Raw genomic sequence first — 13,850 nt, forward strand, 5'->3', positions numbered from 1 at the left:
TTTCTGTAACTTATGTATTGAAACCCTCACCACACACTAGTCACTACTGTAAAGTACCATTAAATGTCAGAGGGCATTGCTGTTAATAATTCTTCTCCTCCTTCCCCTCACCGACCAGACACCACCTGATGTGTCAAATATCTAGTAGATGACTGGTGCGCTGTCTGTCACTCCCACGAGAATTGCTATACTACGAGGGCAGAGGTTCAAGTTTGCTCATCACCCACTAAACACCCAGCTCAGCCCAGAACTGTGTCTGGCACTTGGAGGGTGCCCCCAAAATGGGAAGAAGCATGAGCTCAAAGCCTGGATCTGCCATGCATTTGCTGTGTGCACTCAAGCAAATGATTTGACCTCTCTGGGCCTCCATTTCCTTATCTATGGAATGGGAATACATTCCTCGGTGCACAGAAAGGCCTAGACAAGAATGCTCCTGTAGCAAGCAACAAATGTTGGAGAGGATGTGGAGAAAGGGGAACCCTCTTGCACTGTTGGTGGGAATGCAAACTGGTACAGCCACTCTGGAAAACAGTGTGGAGGTTCCTCAAGAAGTTAAAAATAGAGCTACCCTACAACCCAGCAATTGCATTACTGGGTATTTATCCCAGAGATACAGATGTAGTGAAACACCGGGACACCTGCACCCCAATGTTCATAGCAGCAATGTCCACAATAGCCAAACTGTGGAAGAAGCCTCAGTGTCCTTTAACAGATGAATGGATAAAGATGTGGTGTATACACACAATGGAATTATTACTCAGCCATCAGAAAGGATGGATACCCACTATGTGCTTCAACGTGGAAATGGAGAGTATTATGCTGAGTGAAATAAGTCAATCAGAGAAGGACAATCATCATATGGTTTCACTCATACATGGAATAGAAGAAACACTGAAAGGGACTATAAGGGAAAGGAGGGGAACTAAGTGGGAAAAATTAGAGGGGGAGACAAACCATGAGAGACTCCTAACTCTGGGAAACAAAGGGTTGTGGAAGGGGAGGTGGGAGGAGGGTTGGGGTAACTGGGTGACGGGCACTAAGGAGGACACTTCATAGGATGAGCACTTGGTGTTATACTATATGTTGGCAAATTAAATTTAAATTTTTAAAAAATATTTTTAAAAAAAGGGGGATGCCTGGGTGGCTCAGCGGTTGAGCATCTTTGACTCAGGTCGTGATACTGGAGTTCTGGGATCAGGTCCCACATCAGGCTTCCTGCATGGAGCTTGTTTCTCCCTCTACCTCTGTCTCTGTGTGTCTCTCATGAATAAATAAATAAAATCTTTTTTAAAAAATGTTTTTAAATTTTTGAAAAAAAAAGAATGCTCCTGTAGCTCCTCTCAGCACTACATTTGGCAATGTCTGGAAACTTTTTTGGTTGCCACAACTGGGGAGAAAGGTGCTACTGGGATCTAGTGAAATTCTGCTAAGAGGCCAAAGATTCTGCTAAGCACCTCATACTGCATAGGACAGGCCCCCACATCAAAGAATTACGCAGCCCAAGTTGTCAATAGTGCGGAAGCTGAGAACTCCTGATGTAGAAGAAAAAGAACCACCAGGATGCCCATCAAGGGGGGAACAGGTATAGACTCCAGTGTAATCGCCCTATAAAACAGTAGGCGAAGTTAGAAGGAATGAGCCGGAACTGTGTAAAACAACATCAAGAGATCACCCAGACATACACATTCGGGGAACAAAGCTAGCCACAGGATGCTAGGTACTCACAGCGGCTTCCCCTTAGGGAGCAGGTGGGGCATGGAGCTAGAAGTCAAACCCAGGAGCTAGAAGTCAAACCCTACAGCTTTACCCACCTGCACCACAAGCTCAGTCTGATGCCTTTCATGCAAACAAATGCACGCATGTAAAATCGTGCCCTGCCATTTTCACATTCCCTATTTATGTATGTCAATGACATGAGCACAGGGAAAGATCTGGAAGGCTGCACAGAAGACTACTAACGAGAAACTGGAGGTGAGGGTGACCAGGAGCAGGAAGGTGAGGGTTACCTCATCTGTAATGGCTTAACTTTCTACAAAGAGATTGCATTCATATCTGTCATGTCATTTAAGATGAATGAAAGGGGATCATCCCTGGGTGGCGCAGCGGTTTGGCGCCTGCCTTTGGCCCAGGGCGTGATCCTGGAGACCCGGGATCAAATCCCACGTGGGGCTCCCAGTGCATGGAGCCTGCTTCTCCCTCTGCCTGTGTCTCTGCCTCTCTCTCTCTCCTCTCTGTGCATTCTCATGAATAAATAAATAAAATCTTTTTTAAAAAAAAGATGAATGAAAAATTTTAAGCGTAGGGGCATGGTGGTTCAGTTGGCTAAGCGTCTGACTCTTGGTGTCAGCCCAGGTCATGATCTCAGGGCTGTGAGATCGAGCCCCGTGTCAGGCTCCATGCTCAGGAGGGAGCCTGCCTGAAGACTGTCTCCCTCTGCTCCTGCCTCCCACTCTCTCTTTCTCTCTTATAATTTTTTTAAAAATTATAAGGTACATAAAGCCTTTAACCCAGAAATTTCATTCCAAAAAAATGTATGAACCTACACATATAAAGTGGCCTGTGTCTGCTATACATCATTTGTAATGGCAAAAGATGGGAGCAACCCTAATGCCCAGCAAAAGGGGATTAGCTAAAGAGAAAAAAAAAAAAAAAAAAAAAGCAGCACAGCCAAAACATCCAATGGAATTCTCTGTACTATAGTGAACAACTTCCATGACACAAGATGAAAAGGCAGACAAAGCCAAGTGCAGAAATATGAGTACAATGAGCCACCACTTATGTAACAAAAGGGGCATGTCTACGCTATCTGAAGGTCCTGTGTGAAACCAGGGCAAGTGGCTCGTTTTGATTTTTTTTTTTTTTAGACTTCATTTTTTAGAGCAGTTTTAGGTTTACAGCATTTCCCCGAGACCCTCTGCCCCCACACATGCAGAGCCTCCCCCATTAATAGTGTCCCCTGCCAGAGTGGTCCATTTGTTATCATCAATGAACCTGCGATGACACATCATTATCACCCGGAGTCCACAGTTTACAGTAGGGGCTCACTCGTGATGCTGTGCATTCCATGGGTTTGGACAAACACATAACGACATGCATCCATCATTATGCTCTCATACTGGGTAGTTTTCCTGCCCTAAAAATCCTCCTTGGCATCTCCTCCCCATCCCAACCCCCAACCCCTAGCAACCACTGATCTTTTGACTGTCTCCATAGTTTTGGAGGCTGACTTTTCACTCTGCATTATTTATGCCTTCTTAATTTGGACCACAGGGGTGATTATATATACTATACACACTACCCAAAAATAGATTATCCATGCAGCATATACAGTTTTTGTGTGTACACATACATACAGTCATATGTACGTGTATAGTTATAATATCTTTAAAGATACAAAAAAAGCATATATTGTATCTCTCCATTTTACAAAAAGTTGAAAAACAAACAAAATCTTGATAGAAATCAGAACAGTGGATACTTTAGGGGACACTGACTGAGAAGAACACTCTCTAGGGTGCTGACTATTGCTATCCAATATGGGTGTAGGTCATACGGATAAATCATATGTAAAAATTTATCAAGCTGTGCACTTAACATTGTGTATTTCACATGCAAAATATGCCTTAAAGGTTTTTAATTAAAAATTTTTTGTGAAAAAAAAAAAAGGTTCAGTCATGGTGAAAGGGAGATTTCTAGAGAGCCTCCAAATTCTATCATCCCCCCCCTCCCATTCCCAGAGGGAACTCTTTGCTTGAGGCCCTGGGAGGGGGCCAAGCTGGGGTCGAGGCCCCTCCCTCTCTCCACCCCCCCAAAGAAGCCGAATGGGAATCAAGCTGGCCTTTGTGGCTGTGTCCAGCAGAGCAGGACAAAGGGCCAAATGACGGCCCCCTACTCCCCCCAGCCCCCCCAGGACACTGAAGCCCATTCATGTTGGAGGCTGGCCATTTCCCCAGGGCTCCAGCCGGAGCTGGGAACAATATCCCCTTTTACTACCCCCTTGTCTCCCACTTCCGCATTTAATTGCAAGTTCATGGGTATTAAGTGGCCCATACAGCTGACCTAGCTCCCGCGCCCCACCCCGCCCCCCAAAAAAGAGGCCCACAGCGCTGTCTCTGTTTGCTGCCCCTCTGTGTGCCCGCTCCTCCTCAATGATCTCCCCAGAGAGAGAAAGAGCCCCCTACACCCCTCCTTGTCGCCTTCCTCAAACAGCTCTGTTCTCACCCAGAAAGCGCTGCTTTGCAAACCAAGCTGCTCTTGGACCCGGCACAGGGGCATCATGCCCTGGACCGGCACCCTGCTCCAGCGTGCCAGGCCGCTGGCACGCTCACTTTGTACCTCGCTGTGACCCCGCTTGATGCCTCAGGAAACTGAGGCCCCAGGACTGTCAGGGCCTCAGTCCAGCCAGGGCCAGAGCTAAGAGCCTTCAAACTCCTCTGCCTGGGAGTCTTGACTTTCCCTGAGCTGCCTTCTTGACCTCAAGGGGATGGTCCAAACCTTTGACCTGCAACCTTTTCTCTAGTTTTAAGACCCCTGGGAACAACTGAGCTCACTCAGTGACCTTTAAGGGTTGGAAAGAGGCTACATAAGCCCATCTCCTGCCCTTCACATGAACTCACTTTTGCCCTCACTCATGGCATGTCCCCGAGACTGTCCCTCCTGTCCTGAAAGTCTCCACCTCCTCCAGGAAGTCTTCCAGGTTACACCAGTCAAGGTCCAATTTCCCCTCCACTGAAGAGCCATACCACCTACATTCCTCCAGCACCAATTCAAGTCTGAGCCAGCTCTATCATCCCAGATCTGTCATCTTCCTCTGCGCCACCTCCTGGCCCAGGCCACCACCAACCATCTTTTGCCACCCACCGCCACCTAACCAGCCTTGCTGCTCCTATAGCCCCCCGCTCCACACTCTGACCTAAGCAGCCCCTTTTAAAACATAAACCAGGGGCACCTGGGTGGCTCAGTGGTGGAGCGTCTGCCTTCGGCTCAGGGCATGATCCTGGGGTCCTGGGATCAAGTCCCACATCCGGCTCCCCATGGTGAGCCTGCTTCTCCCTCTGCCTATGTCTCTGCCTCTCTCTGTGTGTCTCGAATGAATGAATGAATGAATGAATGAATGAATGAATAAATAAATAAATAAATAAGTAAGTAAGTAAGTAAGTAAGTAAATCAGACCACTCCTCTGCCCTGCTTACAGCCCTCCATGGCCGCCAGCTAAACCAGGAGGTAGGGGATCCCTGGGTGGCGCAGCGGTTTGGCGCCTGCCTTTGGCCCAGGGCGCGATCCTGGAGACCCGGGATCGAATCCCACGTCGAGCTCCCTGCATGGAGCCTGCTTCTCCCTCTGCCTATGTCTCTGCCTCTCTGTCTCTCTCTGTGACTATCATAAATAAATAAAATTAAAAAAAAAAAAAAAAACAGGAGGAAGTGCCAGTTCCTCACCTTCACCTGCCCGCCCCTGTACGATGTGCCCATTACCCTCCTCACCTCCTGCCCTTCCCTCCCTCTACTCCAGCACCTACTGTTCTTCAAAGTCACCTCCTCCTGGAGCCCTCACCTCAAACTGTCAGACACCAGCTCTCCTGCTCATTACCTGCGGCTTAGCTCCGAGATCAGGCCTTTCCTGAGCACCCAATCAAAGACAGAATCTCCTCACCACCTCAGTAAGGATTAGCGACTTGATTAATTAATGAAAAGTTGCTCCTATCCTTCCTAAACAATATCTAACTCAAGAGCTGGCCCATCCTGTGTCCCAGTAAGCAGGTGCTCCGGACCAGCTCCTGGGCCACCAGTCAAGATCTCCCTGTTTCCCCCCCGGCTCCCAAACAGCACGAGGAAGGTGGATCCCACACGACTCCTGAGGCTGGGGCAGAGCAAGGGCCTCCCACCAGGTGCTGGGCAGGGACTGGCACATGGAGCAGCACTCTGGGCACTGAGCAGGCCCGTTCCTCTGCTGCCAAAGGCTTTCTCCTCTCTGAAGATCAACTCAATCGGGGAGCCACAGAGGCTGACCCTACCCCAATCAGAATCACCCACTCCGTTTTCATGTTCTTAGCAGGCATACCACTGAGTGGTACAACATGTGCCCAAGAACAGGGCTCTGGGGCCAGGTAGCCTGGATGTGAGCACTGGCTACCTCCTCATAAACACTACTAACCATGGGTGCCTCTCTGTGCCTCAGTTTCTTCTTTTTTAAGAAGGAGCCCGGGATCCACGGGATCCCTGGGTGGCTCAGCGGTTTGGCGCCTGCTTTTGGCCCAGGGCACGATCCTGGAGTCCCGGGATCGAGTCCCGCATCGGGCTCCCTGCATGGAGCCTGCTTCTCCCTCCTCCTGTGTCTCTGCCTCTCTTTCTCTCTCTCTGTCTATCATAAATAAATAAATAAATCTTTAAAAAAAAAAAAAAAAAAGAAGGAGCCCTACCTCACAGGGTAGTTGTAGGGACTGAAAGAATAAACACCACCCAAAGTAACATTCCTCAAACTGCAGTGTGCTTGTGATCCACTGGCACAAACAGAATGAAAAAGCAGATTCTGATCCATCAGACCTGGGCTAGGCCGTAGCTCCCACATCCACACAGCTGGCCCCTGGAGTACACCCGGAGGGCAGCAAGGACCTAAAGGTTCTGGGCATCATAAGCACTCAATAAAATTTATCTACTACAGGGGCGCCTGGGTGGCTCAGTCGGTTAAGCATTGGCCTTCACTTGAGTCGTGATCCCAGGGTCCTGGGGTCAGGCTCCACATCAGGCTCCCTGCTTGGTAGGGAGTCTGCTTCTCCCTCTCCCTGCTACTCCCCCTGCTTGTGAGTACTCAAGCTCTCTCTCTCTCTCTCTCTCTCTCTGTGTGTCAAATAAATAAAATCTTTAAATAAATAAATAAAATTTATCTACAATAGTTACTATCATGTGACTAAATTAGGTTGTGGTGAGCTATGTATCTGGTCCTCCAAATGGGAATAAGTTGAAATCTTTTTGGATGTTGGCAAGACCCTGACTTAAATCTGGAACCAGAAACAAAATTTTCATTTTAATTTAAAAGAAACAGCACACATTTCTTGAGTGCCCGCGTATTTTCTCCCACTTTGATTCTCAAAAGACAACCCCGCACCCTGGGCGGGGAGTGGCCGGGGCTTGCCACACAGAGATCTCTCGCCGCACAGAGATCTCTCACAATCACCAGGGGAGCTGCCCCCCCCCCATGAGGACCCCAAGACAGAACTGAAAGAGGAAGTCCTTTGAAATGCCCTTCTGAGGCCGTGTCCACCTGCGCACCCTGTCCACGGTTTCCTTAAGAATAAAGAGCAAGCTCCATAAGCCCCTGTGTGTGTTCAACGCATTAGCTGGTTCAAAGTAAAATATTTCAAACGCCATCCTCCAGAGATCTGGTTTCGTCCTACGTGATTTTTGTTAATACAGCCCAACTTGGGGGACCCTCCCATGGGCCCACGAGGAGGATCTAATGGCCCCATTTAGAGATGCTGACCAGCCTGTGAGGGTCCCACTGGTGTGTGGGCTTCTGTCCAGCCTCAAGAGGACCAGCAAGGGGCTGGCTAGGTGGAGACCCAAGAAAACATCAGCCAGTGCTCTGGGCTGTGTGGGAGGAGCAGGGGCTGCCGGAAGAAGGGTCCCCAGCCAGGGCAACCCCACATCCAGATAGGATCTTGCTGTAATCTGCCTTTGCACCGGGCCTGGCCGATCCTGCCATAAAGGCGGCCTCGGGGAGCTTTGATGTGGTGGTGGAGGGAGCCAGCCAGACTCCAGGCCAGCTGTGGGGGAGGGGAGGACCCGCGAGGCCCCAGGCCCAGCCTTCCAAACATCCCGGTTTCTCCCCAGAGTCCCCTAGGGCCTCTCAGACAATTTAAATACAACACTGTGCCACCCCTTTCATATTCAGGATCTCAGTCAAATTTCACAAAAAGTGAAAAAACCACTGAGGCAGGTACTACAATCACACCCCAAGGAGCAGATAGGGAAACTGACGACAGAGTGGATAAGTAACGTGCTCCAGGTCACACAGTGGGAAGGGGAAGAGCTGAATTCAAATCTAGACTTAGCTGACGCCAGGGCCTAAACCTACCTAGAAGTACTTTATCAGAGGGGTGACCCCCGCCCCCGTCCCAGTTTACCTAGGATGGAGGGGTTTCCTGGGTGTGGAACTCTTAGTTTTGAAACCCAAGACAGTCCTAAACAAATCAGGGCAGTTGGTCACTCAGTTTACCACTCCACCTGCCAATAACAAAGACAACAAGAATAACAGTAATCGCCACTAACAACCACTGAGCTCTTCCAACTGCCAGGCTCTGAGCAAACGCCTGAAGCACGTTCTTCAGGGGATGCTCACCACAGGGTCCTGTCACATACGGGGCTTTTGTCCCCTTCTCCCCCCCACCCCCCTTCACAGACAAGGAAACTGAGGACCATGGAGGCTGTACACCCTGCCCACGGTCAGCATCAGGTAGAGGGAGCCCAGGCCCTCGGATGGCAGTAGTGACCCACTCTTCATGTCCTAAGGTTCTCGGAGCCACCACAGGGCGCCAGGAACCACGATGCACTGTGAACATTCACCCGTGGGAGACCCACGCGGCACATACATGACTTGCAACCAAACTGCGGTGGATGCAACTAGTTCGGGGATTTCTAAAATGTTAACATCTCCCTGTACTAGCTGGGTGGTCTCTGGGCAAGGCCCTGCCCCCTCCCAGCCTCGGGGCTCCTACCGCACAAAGGGGATAACGAGGACCCTCTCACAAGATTAGGATTACGGTGAGCATCCCACGGGGTCCCACTGCAGGGCTTGGGACACAGTCAAGCTCCTCCCACGGGGTCCCCCCACCGCAGGGCTGGGGACACAGTCAAGCTCCTCCCCCAGGGTCCCCCCACCCCCGGGCTCAGAACAGTCGAGCTGGCACAAAGGAAGCCCTCAATAAGCATCGGCCACCTTTAGCGGGGCCATCAGCAGTCATGGTGTTGGTATTTATTAGTATCATGAGCAATGCAGTCTTTCATGGAAACCATGGAAGCGGGGCCAGGCACATCCCCTCTTTCAGCAGCTCTGCAGGCTTGTATGGGCAGGTGACGTCAAAGGCCTAATTATGAGAAGCCAGGCCCAGCCAGCCGGGCTCTCCCGCTCAAGAACAAGCTCTGAGAAGGGGACCCCCAAGACCTGCATCCCCTGCATCAGCCACTTCCTCAGAAGCAAGGCCAGAGCAGCCACGAGGCAGCACCCAGCAGGGTCCTAAAACTATCCTTTAATGGAACCCAATGAAGTGTGGCCCTTGAGTACACGAAAGCCAAGGGCACAGTTTCAGCTCCATGGAAACTGGCTCTTACTCATATCCTGAACCCACCACTCCTCTCTCCGACTCCCCAACCCCAGACTACTTTCCCCACGGCAGCCAAAGGGATTCTTCTAAGGGGTAAGTCACCCACTACAGACTCCCTGGCCTGAAACCCTCCAGGTCCTCACTTTGGCCCTTGTGTGAGGGGCCTCCCACTCTGCTGCTTAGATCTCTTCCACCCACTCTCCCATCACTCACTCCATCCTGGTCACACTGGCCTCCTGCCTCATCCTGAAACTCGCCAAACTCATCCCTGCCTCAAGTCCTTCTTTGCACAGGTGGTTCTTTCCGCCTGGAACAGAGTGCCTCCTGCTTTTCTTACCAGGGGTGGCTTCCCAGCATTCAGGTCCCATTTCAAGTCACCTACCTCATCAGACAGGCCTGCCCTGATCGTCAGATCCAGAACAGCCCCCAACACTCTAATTCATATCCCTGCACTGCCACATTCACAAGGCTTGTCCCTTGTAGTGTTTTCCGTATTTGTTTACTGTCCACCTCCTCCCACTTAAATGTCAGATCTATGAGAGCAGGGATTTTCTGTCTTGTTCACTGCTGCTTCCCCAGTGCCTGGCTGGGGTAATAGCAAGACTTTAAATGATATTTGCTGACAGTACAAAGACAGCAGAAAACAAGATTCCCGAAGCTTAAAGTGTGTCTAACGTGGTGTGTGAATCACCCATTCCCTCTGTGACGAGGGCTCTGAAAGAAGACAGGCAGGCCTGAGAGCTAGCAAAGGGGGATCCGAGCTGGGCGAGGGCACAGGGAGGGGACAAGCCATGGAGAGCTTTCCTGAGAAGGTACCGTGGACCCCCGCCACTGGGAGCGTGATACCCAGACCAGCAGCATGCGCCTCCCATCTCCTGGGACCTCATTAGAAATGTAGCTTCCCAGGCCCCTCTCCCCCAGACCTGCTGACCCAGAATCTGTACTTTAATTAGGTCCCCAGATGGTATGAATATATAGTAAAATTTGAGATATCCTGGTTTAGACTCAGGACGGGTGGGTAACAGCAGGCCAGTCTGGTGCGGGGTGTCCCTGGGAAACCCAAAGGCCCAAGTAGGTCTATGAAGCCACCCGTGTGTAAAACATGGATTCCCGGGATCAGGGTTAGAAAGAGCCCCAGGCCCATCCAGGGATCCTGAGCATCTTTCCTCCCGCAGGCCTGAAACAGGATCTGAGAAGCCCACAGTCAGCATATGCGGGAGGGGCGGGGGAGGGGGCTAGGAACCTGGCAGATTTGTGTGGCAGACTCCCCGAGAGCCACACCATCTGGAGCCCCTTTGTGATACAGGCAAGGGAGGATGGTGGAGAGGCAGAGAGCCAGGAATATTTATAAAGTACGGGGCGACGGGGCAAAGGAGGTGTGTGTGGAGAGAGGCAGGGGGCCACCTGTCACCAAAAACCTGCAGCAGCCCAATCCACTCCTAACCACCTGCAAGAGACAAGGCCACACACCCCAAAAACCACTGAAAATATACATAAAATCCACCTTTGCAGCAGCTCCCAGAAATCTGACCTCCTGAAAGCCAAGTCCTGAGGTCCAATCTTGGTACATGTGGTTATGGAGAAGCTGAGCCCCATCTCCATCCTGTGACAAACACAGGACCCAGGCCTGACCAGTCAGAGCTCTGGGCCCCTCAATGGGCAATCCTTGGTTCATGGATGGGCATATGACCTAAGGGAGAAGCCACAGAGCACCTGGATCCAACTATGCCTGAAGCTGTTCCTCCTAAGTGAACCCATAAAAGTCTTTTTTTTTTTTTTAACTTGGGACCCTTTGAATTGGAGGTTCTGTCATTTACAATCCAAAGAGTCCTGACTCATATATCTTGATATATCTGTTAAAGCACTTATCACCCTGCATTGTCATTACCTACATGTCCATTCTCTCCTTACTGGACTGGAGCTCCTTAAGGACACACACCATTGTTTGATTTAGCTCTGATCCTGGTATTCTATATCAGAAATCTGGATATATAACATAATCTCAGGAGATAAGGAACACTGAATGTTCTTCCTCCCTTCACTCTACAAATATTTACCAAGTATCCACTAGGTGTCAGGTACTGTTTTAGGTCTGGGAATAAATGGAACAAGAGAGCTAAGAGTTCCTGCCCTCTAGAGATCAAATTTGAGTGAGTGGAGTGTAGATAATAATCAAACAAGTAAGAAAAATATAAATGCAATAGAGAAGGGAAAGGGAGCATGGGGAAGAGGTGGAATTTTTAGATGGGGAGGTCAGGGAAGGCTGCATTGAGAAAGTGAGATATCTGAGCAGAGACCTAAAGAGGTAACAAACTACAGGAATATGCAAGAGCTGCTCTAGACCAAGCAGACAGCAAGTGCAAAGGCCCTGGGGCTGGACTGTGTTAGGTATGTTTGGAGATAAGGTAGAAGTAAACGTGGGGAGTGGAAAGACGAGATATTAAAGGGCCACCTAGGGTATCTTCAGGGCAAAGGCTTTTATACTGAGTGAGATGGGAGCCACGGGAGGGTCTTAGGCAGAGGAGGAATGTGATGTGACTTACACAGGATGTGCATGCAGAAACACCTGTCAGGGGTAATAGCAGAGGGGGCCAGGGAGGACGTGACTGCACCAGTCCCAGCCAAAGGTGGCAGACACCAAGGTGGCTGTTTTGAGGGGTGAGGAGTGGCTGGATTCTGGGTAGTTATTGAAGGTGGAGCAAAAGGGATTTCCTGATGTAGGATAAAAGGGGAAGAGCAGAGTCAAGATGGCCCCAAGGATGTGCCTGAGTAAGCGGGAGGCCAGAGGAGCCACTCATGAGACAGGGGCCCCTCAACGGGGTGAGCTAGAGGAAACAGAGTCTGTGATGCCCACCAGACACCCAAGCAGAGATGTCCAGTTGTCATCTGGATACAGATGCCGGGAGGTCAGGGCAGAGGTCAGCACAGGAAACAGGCCTTCGGGAAACGTCACCAAAGGGACGGCATTTACCGTGATTGAACAAGAGGACCTCAACCACGAAGGATGAGAAAAGATGGAGGAAGAGAAGGAACGAGTCACTCCATCTCCCCGCCACTGGGCTCCCACTCCCACCAGCGCCCTGACCATGAGCTGGGGAAGGAGCCATCAGGGGTCACAGTGACATCAGCTCCTTCTGAAATGAGCTGCTGCGGGCAGGGCGGTTCCACCTCCATCAGCTCCCTCCTCCTGGGAGAGGCCTGTAGGGCAGGGATCAGCTCCCCACCCCGCTCCACTGCCCCGCTGAGAAACTGAGGCTCACAGAGAGACGAAGGGGCGCAAAGGTGGTCTAGGGCCAACTCGGCTGGCAAAGCCACGCGGCCCGGGCCCCCAGCCGCAGACAGGACGAGCTGCTGCGAAACCCAGCTTTTCACGGACAGAAATGGAGAGACCACCCCCCACCCTGCCTCCACCCCGCCTTCCACGGCTGCCAGCGTGGAGGACGTGACAAAGGCCTGGCACACGGGAAGGGGCTGAGAACACGTCTTGGCCCAAGGCGGCACAGCGACTGCAGACGAGGAGGACAGCGCTGGCACCAAGCTGAGGGGCGGGAGGAGCAGCCAGCACCAAACTCAAGACTGGATCTCAACAGTCTTCCCGGGTCAGGGTCTCCCCTCTCCCTGGACCTGCAGGCCGGCCCCGAGCCCAGGGACACCTGAGCCTCAGCGGAGGCACCTCCCTAGGCCTTGACTGCCCTGCCTGGGAGATGGGTGGCCAGTGGAGACACGGTGTCATCATTGCGTCAGACTGGCTAGTTACCTGCTGAGCCCTTATTCTGTGCCAGACGCTGATCTAACCCAGATTCCTGACCGTGGCCCCACTGACATTTAGGCTCAGGTCGTTGCTGTGAGGGCTGCCATGGACCCTGCAGGACAGTTAGCGACAGCCCCGGCTCCTACCCACTAGAGGCCAGCAGCACCCTGCCTCCCCAGGTAGGACAGCCAAGCGTCCCCTGTGGGGGCAGAGGGCAAAAACTTCCCTCCTTTGAGAACCGCTGTCCCAGGTATGGTTCTAGGCCGGCCCGCATGTCAGTTCCATAAAGGGAAAGACCTCCATCCATTTGTTAAACCCGAGGCCTGGCTTTAACTTTTAAGGGCCCTCAACCACCCCACTATCCTGATTCTCCAGGCACCATAAGAGGAAGTCTTTGACCCAATAGTACATACACAGAGGTCTACCACACAGTGGGTAAGACGCCAGTAATTATCTTTTTTTTAATTATTAGTTTATCTTAAATTGAGAAATAATGTGTTAATTATAACTGGTGAAGCAATGCAAACCAAAAAAAAAAAAAAAATACAAAGATGTATAAAATATCTTCTCCGCATCCCTCCTCATTATCAGCCCAAGACGACCAAGGTTAATATTCGGGTGTGCGGGCTACTGTTTCTCCACGTTCACAAACACCCACTGAGACAGTCTTGTTGTACATGTTTTTCCTACAAAACTGGGATCACACTCTACATTTGACTCACAACTTAACCTTTCTTGCTTAACAGTACAGCATGTACAGCCCTTCCTGTCCAGAGATCA

The 13,850-nt window shown here is 50.9% G+C and overlaps 1 protein-coding gene across 1 annotated transcript in view; it reads right to left on the minus strand.

The window, feature by feature from the left end:
• Positions 1 to 13,850, minus strand: part of PREX1 (phosphatidylinositol-3,4,5-trisphosphate dependent Rac exchange factor 1) — a 178,523-nt gene that overhangs the window by 148,366 nt on the left and 16,307 nt on the right. The window lies entirely within an intron of this gene.

The sequence above is a fragment of the Canis aureus genome, chromosome 26 (assembly GCF_053574225.1).
Source record: "Canis aureus isolate CA01 chromosome 26, VMU_Caureus_v.1.0, whole genome shotgun sequence".
NCBI classification, from domain to species: Eukaryota; Metazoa; Chordata; class Mammalia; order Carnivora; family Canidae; genus Canis; species Canis aureus.